Source organism: Crinia signifera, chromosome 6 (genome assembly GCF_055691185.1).
Source record: "Crinia signifera chromosome 6, ASM5569118v1, whole genome shotgun sequence".
NCBI lineage: Eukaryota > Metazoa > Chordata > Amphibia > Anura > Myobatrachidae > Crinia > Crinia signifera.
In genome coordinates, this window is record NC_139222.1 from 19006620 (window position 1) to 19023333 (window position 16714).

A 16714-nucleotide genomic window follows, 5' to 3' on the forward strand; every position below is an offset into this window, starting at 1 on the left:
TATAATGCACCATTCTCAGCAGTCACCTCTCTGTTCATATTCCCCAGTATTACTGTATAATGCACCATTACCAGCACCTCTCCAGTCAGCAGCTGGATGATCTTGTAGGTGAGTTCCAGGATCTTCTGCTCTTTGTCTCTCCCATGAGGTGGAGGAACCAGATTGGGGCTCTGGGTCCTGCTCAGTCCTCCTGACACACAGGGATAGCTACTGGATGTCTCATGCTCACTGGATGTCTTCTTCACTACTGTGTAACCCTGTGTATTGGAAAATATACTATCACTGCATACACTCCCAGTCATCACCCTCTATTATTACTAGAAGTGATGTCAGAGTGACACTCCCAAGATCCACCAGTCATATTATCCACTGTAATATTTATCTACCAGTGATATCACCGACACTCTCAGATCTCCTCAGTTATGTACAGAGCAGGATTAAAAGGGGAGCAACATGCAGTCACCAAGGGACACCCAGGATGTGTCTGATCCACCGATTACAGAGAGCAGGTGTGCAGCGAAACCTTATTAGTAGTGCCCCCTCAACAAACCTTAATCCAGCCCCCTGTCCCTGTGTTGTTATTATAGATATAAGTGACATCAAAGTGACACTCCCAGATCCCCTCACCTCCCCAGTCACGTCCCTGTATTATTACTATAGATATAAGTGATGTCACAGTGACACTCCCAGACCCCCTCACCTCCCCAGTCACGTCCCTGTATTATTACTATAGATATAAGTGATGTCACAGTGACACTCCCAGATCCCCTCACCTCCCCAGTCACGTCCCTGTATTTTTACTATAGATATAAGTGATGTCACAGTGACACTCCCAGATCCCCTCACCTCCCCAGTCAGGTCCCTGTATTATTACTATAGATATAAGTGGTGACACTCCCAGATCCCCTCACCTCCCCAGTCACGTCCCTGTATTATTACTATAGATATAAGTGATGTCACAGTGACACTCCCAGATCCCCTCACCTCCCTAGTCACTTCCCTGTATTATTACTATAGATATAAGTGATGTCACAGTGACGCTCCCAGATCCCCTCACCTCCCCAGTCATGTCCCTGTATTATTACTATAGATATAAGTGACGTCACAGTGACGCTCCCAGGTCCCCTCACCTCCCCAGTCACATCCCTGTATTATTACTATATATATAAGTAACGTCACAGTGACGCTCCCAGATCCCCTCACCTCCCCAGTCACGTCCCTGTATTATTACTATAGATATAAGTGATGTCACAGTGACACTCCCAGATCCCCTCACCTCCCCAGTCACGTCCCTGTATTATTATTGTAGACATAACTGATGTCACAGTGACGCTCCCAGATCCCCTCACCTCCCCACTCACGTCCCTGTATTATTACTATAGATATAAGTGATGTCACAGTGACACTCACAGATCCCCTAACCTCCCCAGTCACGTCCCTGTATTATTATTGTAGACATAAGTGATGTCACAGTGACACTCCCAGATCCCCTCACCTCCCCAGTCACGTCCCTGTATTATTATTGTAGACATAAGTGATGTCACAGTGACGCTCCCAGATCCCCTCACCTCCCCAGTCACGTCCCTGTATTACTATAGATATATGTGATGTCACAGTGACACTCCCAGATCTCCTCACCTCCCCAGTCACGTCCCTGTATTATTACTATAGATATAAGTAATGTCACAGTGACGCTCCCAGATCCCCTCACCTCCCCAGTCACGTCCCTGTATTATTACTATAGATATAAGTGATGTCACAGTGACGCTCCCACATCCCCTCACCTCCCCAGTCACGTCCCTGTATTATTACTATAGATATAAGTGATGTCACAGTGACGCTCCCAGATCCCCTCACCTCCCCAGTCACGTCCCTGTATTATTACTATAGATATAAGTGATGTCACAGTGACGCTCCCAGATCCCCTCACCTCCCCAGTCACGTCCCTGTATTATTACTATAGATATAAGTGATGTCACAGTGACACTCCCAGATCCCCTCACCTCCCCAGTCACATCCCTGTATTATTACTATAGATATAAGTGATGTCACAGTGACGCTCCCAGATCCCCTCACCTCCCCAGTCACGTCCCTGTATTACTATAGATATAAGTGATGTCACAGTGACGCTCCCAGGTCCCCTCACCTCCACAGTCACGTCCCTGTATTATTACTATAGATATAAGTGATGTCACTGTGACGCTCCCAGATCCCCTCACCTCCACAGTCACGTCCCTGTATTATTACTATAGATATAAGTGATGTCACAGTGACGCTCCCAGATCCCATCACCTCCCTGTATTATTACTATAGATATAAGTGATGTCACTGTGACGCTCCCAGATTCCCTCACCTCCCCAGTCACGTCCCTGTATTATTACTATAGATATAAGTGACGTCACAGTGACACTCCCAGATCCCCTCACCTCCCCAGTCACGTCCCTGTATTATTACTATAGATATAAGTGATGTCACAGTGACACTCCCAGATCCCCTCACCTCCCCAGTCACGTCCCTGTATTATTACTATAGATATAAGTGATGTCACAGTGACGCTCCCAAATCCCCTCACCTCCCCAGTCACGTCCCTGTATTATTACTATAGATATAAGTGATGTCACAGTGACACTCCCAGATCCCCTCACCTCCCCAGTCACATCCCTGTATTATTACTATAGATATAAGTGATGTCACAGTGACGCTCCCAGATCCCCTCACCTCCCCAGTCACGTCCCTGTATTACTATAGATATAAGTGATGTCACAGTGACGCTCCCAGATCCCCTCACCTCCCTGTATTATTACTATAGATAAAAGTGACGTCACAGTGACACTCCCAGATCCCCTCACCTCCCCAGTCACGTCCCTGTATTATTACTATAGATATATGTGATGAATGTACGGGTCAGCATGTGTCCGGTATGATATCGGGATGTATGTACGGGTCAGCGTGTGTCCGGTATGATATCGGGATGTATGTATGGGTCAGCGTGTGTCCGGTATGATATCGGGATGTGTGTATGGGTCAGCGTGTATCCGGTATGATATCGGGATGTATGTACGGGTCAGCGTGTATCCGGTATGATATCGGGATGTATGTACGGGTCAGCGTGTGTCCGGTATGATATCGGGATGTATGTACGGGTCAGCGTGTGTCCGGTATGATATCGGGATGTACGTACGGGTCAGCGTGTATCCGGTATGATATCGGGATGTATGTAGGGGTCATCGTGTATCCGGTATGACATCGGGATGTATGTAGGGGTCATCGTGTATCCGGTATGATATCGGGATGTATGTACGGGTCAGCGTGTGTCCGGTATGATATCGGGATGTATGTACGGGTCAGCGTGTGTCCGGTATGATATCCGGATGTATGTACGGGTCAGCGTGTATCCGGTATGATATCCGGATGTATGTACGGGTCAGCGTGTGTCCGGTATGATATCCGGATGTATGTACGGGTCAGCGTGTATCCGGTATGATATCCGGATGTATGTACGGGTCAGCGTGTGTCCGGTATGATATCGGGATGTATGTACGGGTCAGCGTGTGTCCGGTATGATATCGGGATGTATGTACGGGTCAGCGTGTGTCCGGTATGATATCGGGATGTATGGACGGGTGAGCGTGTGTCCGGTATGATATCCGGATGTATGTACGGGTCAGCGAGTGTCCGGTATGATATCGGGATGTATGTACGGGTCAGCGTGTATCCGGTATGATATCGGGATGTATGTACGGGTCAGCGTGTATCCGGTATGATATCGGGATGTATGTACGGGTCAGCGTGTCCGGTATGATATCGGGATGTATGTACGGGTCAGCGTGTATCCGGTATGATATCCGGATGTATGTACTGGGCAGCGTGTATCCAGTATGATATCGGGATGTATGTACGGGTGAGCGTGTGTCCGGTATGATATCCGGATGTTTGTACGGGTCAGCGAGTGTCCGGTATGATATCGGGATGTATGTACGGGTCAGCGTGTATCCGGTAAGATATCGGGATGTATGTACGGGTCAGCGTGTATCCGGTATGATATCGGGATGTATGTACGGGTCAGCGTGTATCCGGTATGATATCGGGATGTATGTACGGGTCAGCGTGTGTCCGGTATGATATCGGGATGTATGTACGGGTCAGCGTGTGTCCGGTATGATATCGGGATGTATGTACGGGTCAGCGTGTGTCCGGTATGATATCGGGATGTATGTACGGGTGAGCGTGTGTCCGGTATGATATCCGGATGTATGTACGGGTCAGCGAGTGTCCGGTATGATATCGGGATGTATGTACGGGTCAGCGTGTATCCGGTATGATATCGGGATGGATGTACGGGTCAGCGTGTATCCGGTATGATATCGGGATGTATGTACGGGTCAGCGTGTCTGGTATGATATCGGGATGTATGTACGGGTTAGCGTGTATCCGGTATGATATCGGGATGTATGTACGGGTCAGCGTGTGTCCGGTATGATATCGGGATGTATGTACGGGTCAGCGTGTCCGGTATGATATCGGGATGTATGTACGGGTCAGCGTGTATCCGGTATGATATCCGGATGTATGTACGGGTCAGCGTGTATCCGGTATGATATCGGGATGTATGTACGGGTCAGCGTGTGTCCGGTATGATATCGGGATGTATGTACGGGTGAGCGTGTGTCCGGTATGATATCCGGATGTATGTACGGGTCAGCGAGTGTCCGGTATGATATCGGGATGTATGTACAGGTCAGCGTGTATCCGGTATGATATCCGGATGTATGTACGGGTCAGCGTGTGTCCGGTATGATATCGGGATGTATGTACGGGTCAGCGTGTATCCAGTATGATATCGGGATGTATGTACGGGTCAGCGTGTGTCCTGTATGATATCCGGATGTATGTACGGGTCAGCGTGTGTCCGGTATGATATCCGGATGTATGTACGGGTCAGCGTGTGTCCTGTATGATATCGGGATGTATGTACGGGTCAGCGTGTATCCGGTATGATATCGGGATGTATGTACGGGTCAGCGTGTGTCCGGTATGATATCGGGATGTATGTACGGGTCAGCGTGTGTCCTGTATGATATCCGGATGTATGTACGGGTCAGCGTGTGTCCGGTATGATATCGGGATGTATGTACGGGTCAGCGTGTGTCCTGTATGATATCGGGATGTATGTACGGGTCAGCGTGTGTCCTGTATGATATCCGGATGTATGTACGGGTCAGCGTGTGTCCGGTATGATATCGGGATGTATGTACGGGTCAGCGTGTGTCCTGTATGATATCCGGATGTATGTACGGGTCAGCGTGTGTCCGGTATGATATCGGGATGTATGTACGGGTCAGCGTGTGTCCGGTATGATATCGGGATGTATGTACGGGTCAGCGTGTGTCCTGTATGATATCGGGATGTATGTACGGGTCAGCGTGTGTCCGGTATGATATCGGGATGTATGTACGGGTCAGCGTGTGTCCGGTATGATATCGGGATGTATGTACGGGTCAGCGTGTGTCCAGTATGATATCGGAATGTATGTACGGGTCAGCGTGTATCCAGTATGATATCGGGATGTATGTACAGGTCAGCGTGTGTCCGGTATGATATCCGGATGTGTGTACGGGTCAGCGTGTGTCCGGTATGATATCGGGATGTATGTACGGGTCAGCGTGTGTCCGGTATGATATCGGGATGTATGTACGGGTCAGCGTGTGTCCGGTATGATATCGGGATGTATGTACGGGTCAGCGTGTGTCCGGTATGATATCGGGATGTATGTACGGGTCAGCGTGTGTCCAGTATGATATCGGAATGTATGTACGGGTCAGCGTGTATCCAGTATGATATCGGGATGTATGTACAGGTCAGCGTGTGTCCGGTATGATATCCGGATGTGTGTACGGGTCAGCGTGTGTCCTGTATGATATCCGGATGTATGTACGGGTCAGCGTGTGTCCAGTATGATATCGGGATGTATGTACGGGTCAGCGTGTGTCCAGTATGATATCGGAATGTATGTACGGGTCAGCGTGTATCCAGTATGATATCGGGATGTATGTACGGGTCAGCGTGTATCCAGTATGATATCGGGATGTATGTACGGGTCAGCGTGTGTCCGGTATGATATCGGGATGTATGTACGGGTCAGCGTGTGTCCGGTATGATAATCGGGATGTATGTGCGGGTCAGCGTGTATCCAGTATGATATCGGGATGTATGTACGGGTCAGCGTGTGTCCGGTATGATATCGGGATGTATGTGCGGGTCAGCGTGTATCCAGTATGATATCGGGATGTATGTACGGGTCAGCGTGTATCCAGTATGATATCGGAATGTATGTACGGGTCAGCGTGTATCCAGTATGATATCGGGATGTATGTACAGGTCAGCGTGTGTCCGGTATGATATCCGGATGTATGTACGGGTCAGCGTGTGTCCGGTATGATATCGGTAAGTATGTACGGGTCAGCGTGTATCCAGTATGATATCGGGATGTATGTACGGGTCAGCGTGTATCCAGTATGATATCGGGATGTATGTACGGGTCAGCGTGTGTCCGGTATGATATCCGGATGTATGTACAGGTCAAGAGCACAGCTACTGCTCTCGCTGTGAGACAGATACTGTCTTGCACCTTTTCAACAATTCTCTTTGAGGAAGCCGCTGATGCTTCCAGCAGGCGGGGAAACGCATCAGCGCTCAAATCTACCCATCTTCTCTTTTTTGCATATGGAGAGTGTTATCCTGTACCTGCAGAACCTGCCCTAACAACTGATGTGACACCCTGGATAAAGTTGCCAATAAACTACGGCAGCTGGGAGGCACAGGGGAGCATCTGCCTCATTACAATCCTGTAAGGCAGGGGTTCCCAAACTTTTTTGAATCACGGCGCCCTAGAGCATAAAAATATTTTCAAGGCACCGCTAGGCCAAATGCTTCTGATTCTGACAAAAAATATTAAATGAAGTGTGTTGTGTTTATATGTCACAGTTATCTGGTGAGGGACAGGATTTGCTTCTGTTTGTCGACATATATTATGATGGTTCTGTAGAGAGGATTAGGTTAAACCGAGACCCGGAAGTGGCCGGACAAACAGTGTGACGCGGTCAGAGGCTGAAGGGGAGCTCCGGGACTCGGCGCAAGAGAGACATCGCCGCCCGCCATCCGCACCTAATCCTCTCTACAGAACCGTGAGTCACCACTACACACACTGCGATGCGGGACGCCGCTAGCAGTGCAGCATAGACACCAAAACTTTGACATTTCTTTTGGTGTTGGTAACAGAGAGGGCATAGGTTCCACAACCTATGTGATTGTAAGGGGGTTAAGAATCGCCCTAAGCCAATAGGCACCTCGCTGCATACCACATCGACGAAGTACTTCACCCACCCGACCTCTTCCCACACAAATCATCAGGTGAGACCGTAGAAGAGACTATCTGGAAACCCGTTTGGGACCTCTCATCTGGTGACACTTGTCAGGGAAGTTCCCCACTTGGGGACCCCATACAGGTGTAATTAAAACACCAATTACAACCGTTCAAGGTCCCCCATTTACCCCTAGGGTAATCAACACTCACTCCCCATCCCCTCCAAAACACCAAAGTCTGGTGTTCACCCCACGACATCCCATCTTCATTCTTTTGTTCTATAATAACACACATGTTTTACCCATACTGATTCGTAAATCTTATATATTTCTGGCACAACACCGCTATCACCAAACATAAACAGGCTAGCGCTTTCCCACTACAACTGCTATTTACCATCTAAATGGACTAACCTACTAACTGATGTTATCAAACTATATGGTGATTTAACCTATAACAACGTTTTGGGCATAAATAATATTGACACATTTGCCTTAAGGGGAATCATACCTTAGAGAGAGGAGAGGTGACTGTTGTTCGTTTATTTTTTATATATGTGTGTATATATATTTTTTTAGGCTATTCTAATATGTATTTTACATGATTTTTTTTTATGATCGTGGCCACAGATCAAATATATAGAACATATTTAAGCTGTAATGTGTACTGAATTGTGGCGCTCTTTATTTGTACTCCTATTTTTGTTATTTATTCAATGTTATGCCAAGTTTTGTGTCCCTGTAATGTTCCTTTGTACGGCGCTGCGAAACACTTGTGGCGCCTTATAAATAAAAAAAAAATTAATAATAATAATTAAAATTGTTTTGTTTATGTTATCGTATGATAAACCATTTTATTGAATAAATAATATTCCAGATTCTGCGCAGTTTTATTTTTTCCTCAGATATGGTGTTACCCTTTGCCTGCTGTTAACAAATTGTGTTATTAAATGCCTCAGTACTTATGTAGTACCAGGGTCCCCAATTTACATACGTATGCTTGCGCAAGAAAATCGCATCGCACGTCCCATTTTAGTGCCGTGCGATGCGATCTCAGTAGTTAATATGGAAAGTTAATGGCATCGCACCCTATAAAATCGCATGAGATTTTGCGTCAGGTGCAATGGCATGCAATGTGATAAGCCCGGGGCGAGAGAGCAGTGAATAAATTACTTAGAAAGATCGCATCGCACGCATCGTATGGCACTAAAACGGGACATGCGATGCGATGCAATTTCCTTATGCAGAATAGCCCACTAAGCAAATTGCTTAGTGGGCGCCCTGGTACTACATAAGTACCTTTTTTTTTTCGCTCTTTTTCCTATGAGCGTTAAATTCAACTGGTGAAAGATATATTGGTGTATGAGAAACACTGATTGTTTTTCAGTGTAAAGCAGCTAATTTGCTTGATATTCTTTTTTCCCCTTCTCTTATATCAGTTAGCACTTTATTCACCAAATGACAAGTATAAGAAGTGATGCTTGTCTCTTATTTTCACATTGTTTTTTATTTATTTTTTCCTTACGCAATATACACTTGGTAAATGGCAAGTTTGCGTATAGGGTACTTTTTTTCGTTTGCTTCCCATTCTAATAAATGATAGGGTTGTGAATAAATTATCCTAAGAAGAAATGTGGTTTGTGTTTTACCTATTCGGGGTTCATTATCTATTTATTTAATTTTTATTATTAGTAATAGCACTATATTCACTTGGTAAATGATAAGTCTGTATACAAGAAGCGATGTTTGTTTGGTACTTGTTTCCTAGCACGGCGCCCGTCTGGTCCCATCGCATACCATAACTTAAGGTATGCGATGGGACCCGACAGACCCGATTTTCAGGCTTTTTAGAGGTTCCTGCACAATTAAAAAATTGGTTGCATCGCATGCCATTATAATGGCATGCGATGCGACACAACCGACCCGATTTTGCCATTGGACCCAATGTTAAATTGTACCTTAGAACCGATTTTACATTGGACCCAATGTTAAATGCCCCCCAGACCCGATTTTTAATTGTATACCCAACCCTGATGGGTAATTTACTATGTGAAATGCTCCCCCATTGTTAACGCCATGGCATGATCAACATCAACCCGAAGCGTGGTGAGCGCAGCACTACGTGTCCTCCGACATTTTCATAACCCCACTATCCACGTCGGCGTGGAGTTGATTTTATATAGTGTGACGAGCGCAGCGAGCCACCGAGCCTGAAGCGCAGCGAGGGGACGCGCATTACTTCACAAGTAATGCGCGTCCCCTCACCACGCTTCAGGCTCGGTGGCTCGCTGTGCTCGTCACACTATATAAAATCAACTCCACGCCGACGTGGAGGGTTATGTGTGCGGTGTATAAATATGAAAGGCTTGCCTGAAGAGGTGAGTTTTCAGGGAACACTTGAAAGTTTGGAGGCTAGCGGAGAGTCTTATTGTGCGTGGAAGGGCATTCCATAGGATGGGAGCAGCCCGATGAAAGTCCTGTAACAGTGAATAGGAGCTAGTGATCCGTGCAGGAGAGAGACGCAGATCTTGTGTAGAGCGGAGTGGTCGAGATGGGAGATATTTTGTGATAGGTAGAGAGATATAAGCTGGTGCAGTATGGCTAATAGCTTTATATGTGAGTAGAAGTATTTTATATTGAATACCGTAAGATACAGGCAACCAATGGACTGGCAGAGCGGATCAGCAGACGATGAGCGTCTTGCAAGGAAGATCAGCCTCGCAGCAGCATTTAAAATGGATTGCAGTGACGAGAGTCTGTTCTTGGGAATTTATGTTACACAGGGGAGGATTGGGTCCCGAATCCGGCCCGGGAGCGTGCGGGGGGGGGGGGGGGGTGTGTGTGTGTGTGTGTGGTGGTGGTGTGTGTGTTTGCGGCGGCATGTACGCCGGGGGTGGGGGGTCGGCGATGGTATGTAGCTGGTATGTAGCCCTTACTTAATTCACAGTATATCAGCTAAACCTTGAAAAAGCCTGTTTTAGACAGGAAAAACACGTGTCGGGCTCTGTGGAGCCCTGACTGATGCCGTACCTTAATTGAAATGTGTAATAGTGATATAATGTATATGTGATTGACTTGAGGGGGCGTGTCCTAGGGACTTAGAAAATCAGCAGATAGGGATATAAGCCTCTTACCCTTAACAACCCGATTGCTGAGAGGAGATATAGAGGGACAGTGGTGGTAATAGCAAAGAGGTATTACCCTTTGACTGCTACCTAAGAAGTATCTGGAGGAACAATACGATCCAGAACACCACACTGTACTATACTGCACTCTCTGGAACTATTTAGTTAATATACTGTGAATTAAGAAAGGGCTGCAGTAGTTGAAAACACCATTACAGCTATCAGAGCAGAGGTCACATCCCACTCTCCCTGGGCAGCTAGGTGATACAGTAACAACTCAATCACCTAGTACAGGAGCATTAAATACATTGTATCAACTTGTGTAGCTCTGCAATAAAGATCACCAGGGAGTCTTATTATAAAGGGACACACAGTATCTGAATACTACAGATGCAAAGGTGCAATTTTAAAATATCTATTGTGCCTGTTAATGTGAATATCATACCACGCACATCCCTCGAGAAACGGGGAATCCCCCAGCCCGAAGGACAAATAAAGGCTATAAATGATATAATAAAATATAGCTACAAAGAAATAGCACACTAGCCTATACCCCCCATTGAGTGTAAACCTGGGCTCTGTGTTAAAAATAACAGAGTTGAATAACGGCAATATAGCCCCAGACATATATGTAAAAACCAGAGATTACCTCTCAAAAGTCAATCCCTGAATACGGCTGAGCAGGACTCCACATTTTAAATACTATTTTTCTCACATTTTTTCACCACTGAAATCCCTATACACCATGTATGTTGTTAGTGATTGTTTGTACTTTTAACCTCTTCATTTCACTGTGTCTAAAAATGCTTTATGCCCCTGAGGGTGAGATTTAATCGGATGAGAGATTCAGAAAGTGAGAGATTTGGGAAGAAATCTCCACTTTTTTTAAAGCGGCAATCATTTAGACAGCAAAATCAAACTGGTTTTGCAGTGTAAATGATTGCCGCTTTAAAAAAAAGTGGAGATTTCTTCCCAAATCTCTCACTTTCTGATTCTCTCATCCTATTAAATCTCACCCTGAGTTTCAAATAATAAAAGAAAATGCAAGGACCATTTAAAAAAAAAAAATTTATATACGTATATAAAAAATCTTTTTTGGTACAATTTCTGTACCATCTGGTGTGCATCTACCTCTACAACCCCTTTTTCCCTCTTCCTTAACACTTATTCTCTAGTTTATCCTGGATAATTTTTTCTTCTCTCTTTCTATGTCTATTGATTCAAGGGGGGGGGGGGGGGGCTCCACTTGCTCAGCTGGAACGTCAGGGGCTTAGGCCTATAAGATAAAGAGATCATTGGTTTTGACTCAAGTCAAAAAAATATCAAACCGATATAATCTGTTTGTCAGAGACACATTTGATAGGGAGTAAGGTGCTAGCTCTCAAAAAGCCCTGGGTAGGACATATGTTTCATTCTAACTTCCCAAGCTCTGCAAGAGGAGTATCAGTGCTAATGAGAAAGACTGTCAAATTTCAGTTAGAATCTAGTGAAGTAGACGTTAATGGACAATATATTTTTTACGTGTTTATGTCAACCATATCTTGTTTCATGTGCTACCTATATGCCCCCCCTCCATATAATAGTGAGGTTCTTAGACAGGCTGCCAAATTTGCAGCTCAGTCCCCAGCAACCCCTATTATCTGTTTGGGAGACTTTAATAGTGTAATGGACAAGAATCTGGATAGGTGGAGAGAGAGAGTGGAGTTATATACTTCGTGCTCTGCTTCCCCAACTCCATTTGCAGGTCTTGTAGATGAGTTGGGGTGGGTGGACATATGGAGACTCCGCAATAAGGATGCTAGTCAATTTTCGTGTTACTCTGCTACTTTTCGTACTCGGTCTCGTATAGATATGGTTTTAGTATCCCCTGAATTATCCCCAGATGTAGTAGAGGTAAAATATTTTCCTAGGGGAATTTCCGACCACTCTCCCGTGTTACTTACTCGGAGGTTGGATGGGGTCAGAGGTGCCCGAATGTGGAAACTCAACCCTGTATGGCTGAGTCAGCTGGGAGAGGGAATGGAGTTGACGGCATCCAAGGCTTTCAGATAGATAATTCTACATTTTTGGATCCTTCAGTTCGGCATGACGCCTTTAAGGCCTTCATGCGTGGTTCATTCATAAAAAAGAATTTCTGAACTTAAATTATTAAATCGAAAAGAAGAGACCCGCTTGGAGGCACGATGCCGTCAACGGACTTGAGGTTTAGAATGGGTCTTTATGTTCCATTCAAACCAAAAGTGGGGTTGAGTAATAACCCTGTCCCTTTTTCTGTGGAGGTACTAGAACAATAACTTGCGATCCGAGTAGCCGTCTTGTGTAAATGTTTTGGAAGGCTCATAGGAAAAAACCATTGTGGTGGCCGGTCACCACCTCTCTTACCCAGGCATCAAAAGTGGTCCTGAGCCATTCCTGTACAAAGAGAGACTGCCTCCCACCTTGGGATCCCCCAAAGGGAGGCCCATCACAGTCAGACTGTAGGTTTGTCTGGCTTAACAGGGGGCTGTCTAGTGACCCAAGGTTGTTTAGGTTTGGGCTTGACGATTTTTGAGGAACTGGTCTGCCTGGTTAAAAACCTGCTTGTTTTTTCCTGTGGCACAAAAAAAAGGCCCTTTCAGTCGATGTGCGGATGCTTCTAGGGGCAAACAGGCCGATTTGGCTGTCACGATTTTATACAGTTCTTCTCCGAGAAGAACTTCACCTGAGAAAGGGAGTACTTCTAAAGCATGTTTGGATTCCATATCTACTTTCCAAGATCATAGCCAAAGCATGAGCCGGGCCAGAACTGAGGTTGCTGAAGCTTTAGCTGCTAAGAGACCTGCATCCATGGCGGCTTCACCTATATAGGCCGCAGCTTGTCTGATGTTATGAACACAATTTCTGCAGTCCTCCGAATCCTCCTGAGGTAATTCATCCTCAATAACCTTAAACCAGGCCTCAATTTCCCTTACTGCCCAGGAGGCCACAATGGTGGGCCTGTTAACTGCGCCATTAAGACTAAAAATAGATTTTAGACTCTGTTCTAGACATCTATCAGTTACGTCCTGGATGTTACTGGTAAAACGGAAGGCTTTACCAAACGTGTTACATGGGAATCCACTGACGGTGGTTTTTCCCATGTTTTACAATCATCCAATGGTAATGGATATTTGTAAATCCTTTTAGGTATAGACAACATTTTTCCCAGAGTTTTCCACTGTTCGTGTCGGACTTCCATAAGTTGGTCAGTGAGGGAACTCAGATCTAACTATTTTACGTGATTTAAATACATCAGTTTCTTAGCAACAGGGGCAGGTTCTTCTTCTTCAGGGAGAAGTGCCGCTTTAATTGCTGTTATTAGATCCGAGACATTTACAATTATCACAGATGAATCGTCTGTCAGGCTCCTCTGAGGTATCTACTCCCTCCTCCCCCTTATTAATAGCAGTGTCCTCAAGACTCGGAGTCCGTTCTAAATGATGTGAACTGAGATGATGCCACCTGTTTAGGCCTTTTAGACCCACTTGCAACTTTGTGCACAACCTGTGTCAAAGCCTGCACAGAACCAGCTAGGGATTCCACCCGGGGGGGGGGGGGGGGGGGGGGGGGGGATTACTTTTGGTGATACAAGTTGGGATGCACAACTGGATTTAAACAGTCCACCAAAGTACCTATAAGTTGTGAAAATGATGCCCAAGGTGGCTCCTCACCCTTTGGGGTCGGCAGAGCTTGGGGGGCTGATAAGAGGCATGCAGGGCCACAGCAATTGGCACAGTGGCCCTCATGGATAATATCATGCTCAGATAACCCAGCTGCACATGAAATACAGTGTAGGGGCAGAGCGTCTCTGTTTGCTAGTCATGTTTAGCAACAACAGCAGTATCGGCCTTAAGTGAGACTCTATGCCTTTTTATGGGGACTATACGAACCCTGGCCCTCAGTACACCTGGTCCCAGGTGAGCAGTAGTGATAGACACCAACAGAAGGGTCAGTCACACACACACAGCTGAAATATAAGTGCAACAGTGAGTACAATCTACTGTGGTAGAGCACTATGAACATTACACTGTCAGCAACAGATTTGGCCAGTGAGTGCAGCAAATCCTGTCACTAGCGACTGATTTACAGGGGAGACCTGCCCAGCATACAGGAGATCTGTCCAGCCGGGGGGAGGGACTGCAGGCAAATGTCACCTCCCCCTTACTGGTCTTCCTCCACCGGTATAATTAGCCTGTGTACAAATGGAGACCAATTCCCTGCCCAATGGGGATTAGTCTCCTGCCTGCACTCCATACCCTGGTGGTATAGTGCAACGGTGGGACGCCTCCCTATCCCACAGCCACGGACAGAGATTTGTTTGCTCTCCAAAGAGAGCACGTGCCCTCCCCAATCTCCGGCCACACTGTCCTGGATGCGCTGCTCCGGGGGAGCGCTTCTGTCCACTCTGCCTGGTACGCATCATTTATCTGCAGGAAGGTAATGGACACCGGTGGGGGAGCCGGAGCGGCAGCGCTGGAGTTGCTCTGACTGTCAGAGCTGACCGCTCAGTGGAAAAAATTTAGCTGGCGATTGCCTGAGGTGCAAAATGGTGCAGGCACCAACAATAAACTGGTGTCCTGTACATGGAGGCGGGGTTTATAGGGGAGGGGAGTCAGGCATGCTGGGAAGCTCCAAAGCTTTGGATATTGGTGCCCGATCATCCGGATCCACCTACAACGCCGATGTCTACCCTGTGGGACCAGGAACCCTGGAGAGTTATAAAACACTTTAATCACACATACAATTTAAAACAAGGGGTAGCATCTGTACCAGCTAGACGTAGACTAGGATCAACATTACAATAGCAAGCACTGAGATAGAGACCACGTGCCTCTATAGCTGGAGATGTTCTGGACCTCTATAGCTGGAGATGTTCTGGACCTCTATAGCTGGAGATGTTCTGGACCTTCTGAACTTCCAGAGGGCTGTACCACGGTGTTGGTGCTTGGGCGGTACAGATGGGGAGCAGCTTTGTTGCCTGTTACTGAGGAGTTCCTGTTGGAGATGGCTTCTCTCGACGCAGGTCCCCTGGCTTAGATAACCTTCACTGCAGCAGAAGCCAACAGGGGGTGTCTACTTACTAAAGATGGCTCCTGTAGCATTAGAATATTTTCTCATATACCATGCAACCGTGACCTTGACTGCTTCCACCTCTGAATCAGGGTTTTAGTATCTACAGTCTGATTCTTTGAGCCATTAGCAAACTCATTACCACCAGAGACCGGCCACCAGCTTAACAATTTTTAGGGGCCATGGAAACTGCTGCATTATGGGGCTCAGGAGATAAGACATGGCAGTAATGAAAATATACCTCAATCGGTATTGCAACCACTGTATCCCCTGGGAACCATGCCAAGTGTGTGTCATTATGGCCTGCAGCAGCGGCTTCCAATGTCATGGGCGGAGGGAGGGGTGATAACTTCCTGGGATTAAGCAAGGAGGCAGAGACTGATGGTGTCACACTAGGAAGTGGCTCAGAGGTGCAGATGACAAGTTCAGCTTGTTTATGTGTATATGCAGACGAGTCACATAAATCCCACTTGTCACTAGCAGTAAGATATTACATGGATAATAGGTGCACATACACCCTCATGCTATTTACCTTACGAAGGGTGGGCTGTCATTGGAAAACATGCTGTAGCCTTTGCTAACAGGACACTCTCCCCAAAGCAGATCCATTCCACTTTTTTTTATGTTCTATTCATGAGTGGACTATTCGGTGCTCTCATTTGCTTGTTCACTGTTCACCTCCGGCAGACAGAAGAGAAGCAGAAGCAGGATCTCTGCACTAACCTTGACTTATCTACATGCATAAAATTTGGAGACGTACACAATGGTGGCTGTGAGGGAACATAGAGGTTCACACACTCGTAACTGGAGGGAGGGAGAAAGAGGCATACACACTGCTGACAGGGGGGGGGGGGGGGGGTGTGACATACACACTGCTACCTGACCAGGGGGGGACATACACATTGCTGACCTTGGGGGACATACATACACACACACTGCTGGCCAGGGAGGACGTACATACACACACACTGCTGACCAGGGGGGACATACATAAATACACACACACACACACACACACACACACTGCTGACCAGGGGGGGGGGGGGCATACATACAAACACACTGCTGACCAGGGGGGACATACATACACACACACACACTGCTGACCAGGGGGGACATACATACACACACTTTGCTGA

The 16714-nt window shown here is 46.6% G+C and overlaps 1 protein-coding gene across 1 annotated transcript in view; it reads left to right on the forward strand.

Moving 5' to 3' along the window:
• Positions 1-16714, forward strand: part of LOC146009536 (uncharacterized) — a 783885-nt gene that overhangs the window by 468602 nt on the left and 298569 nt on the right.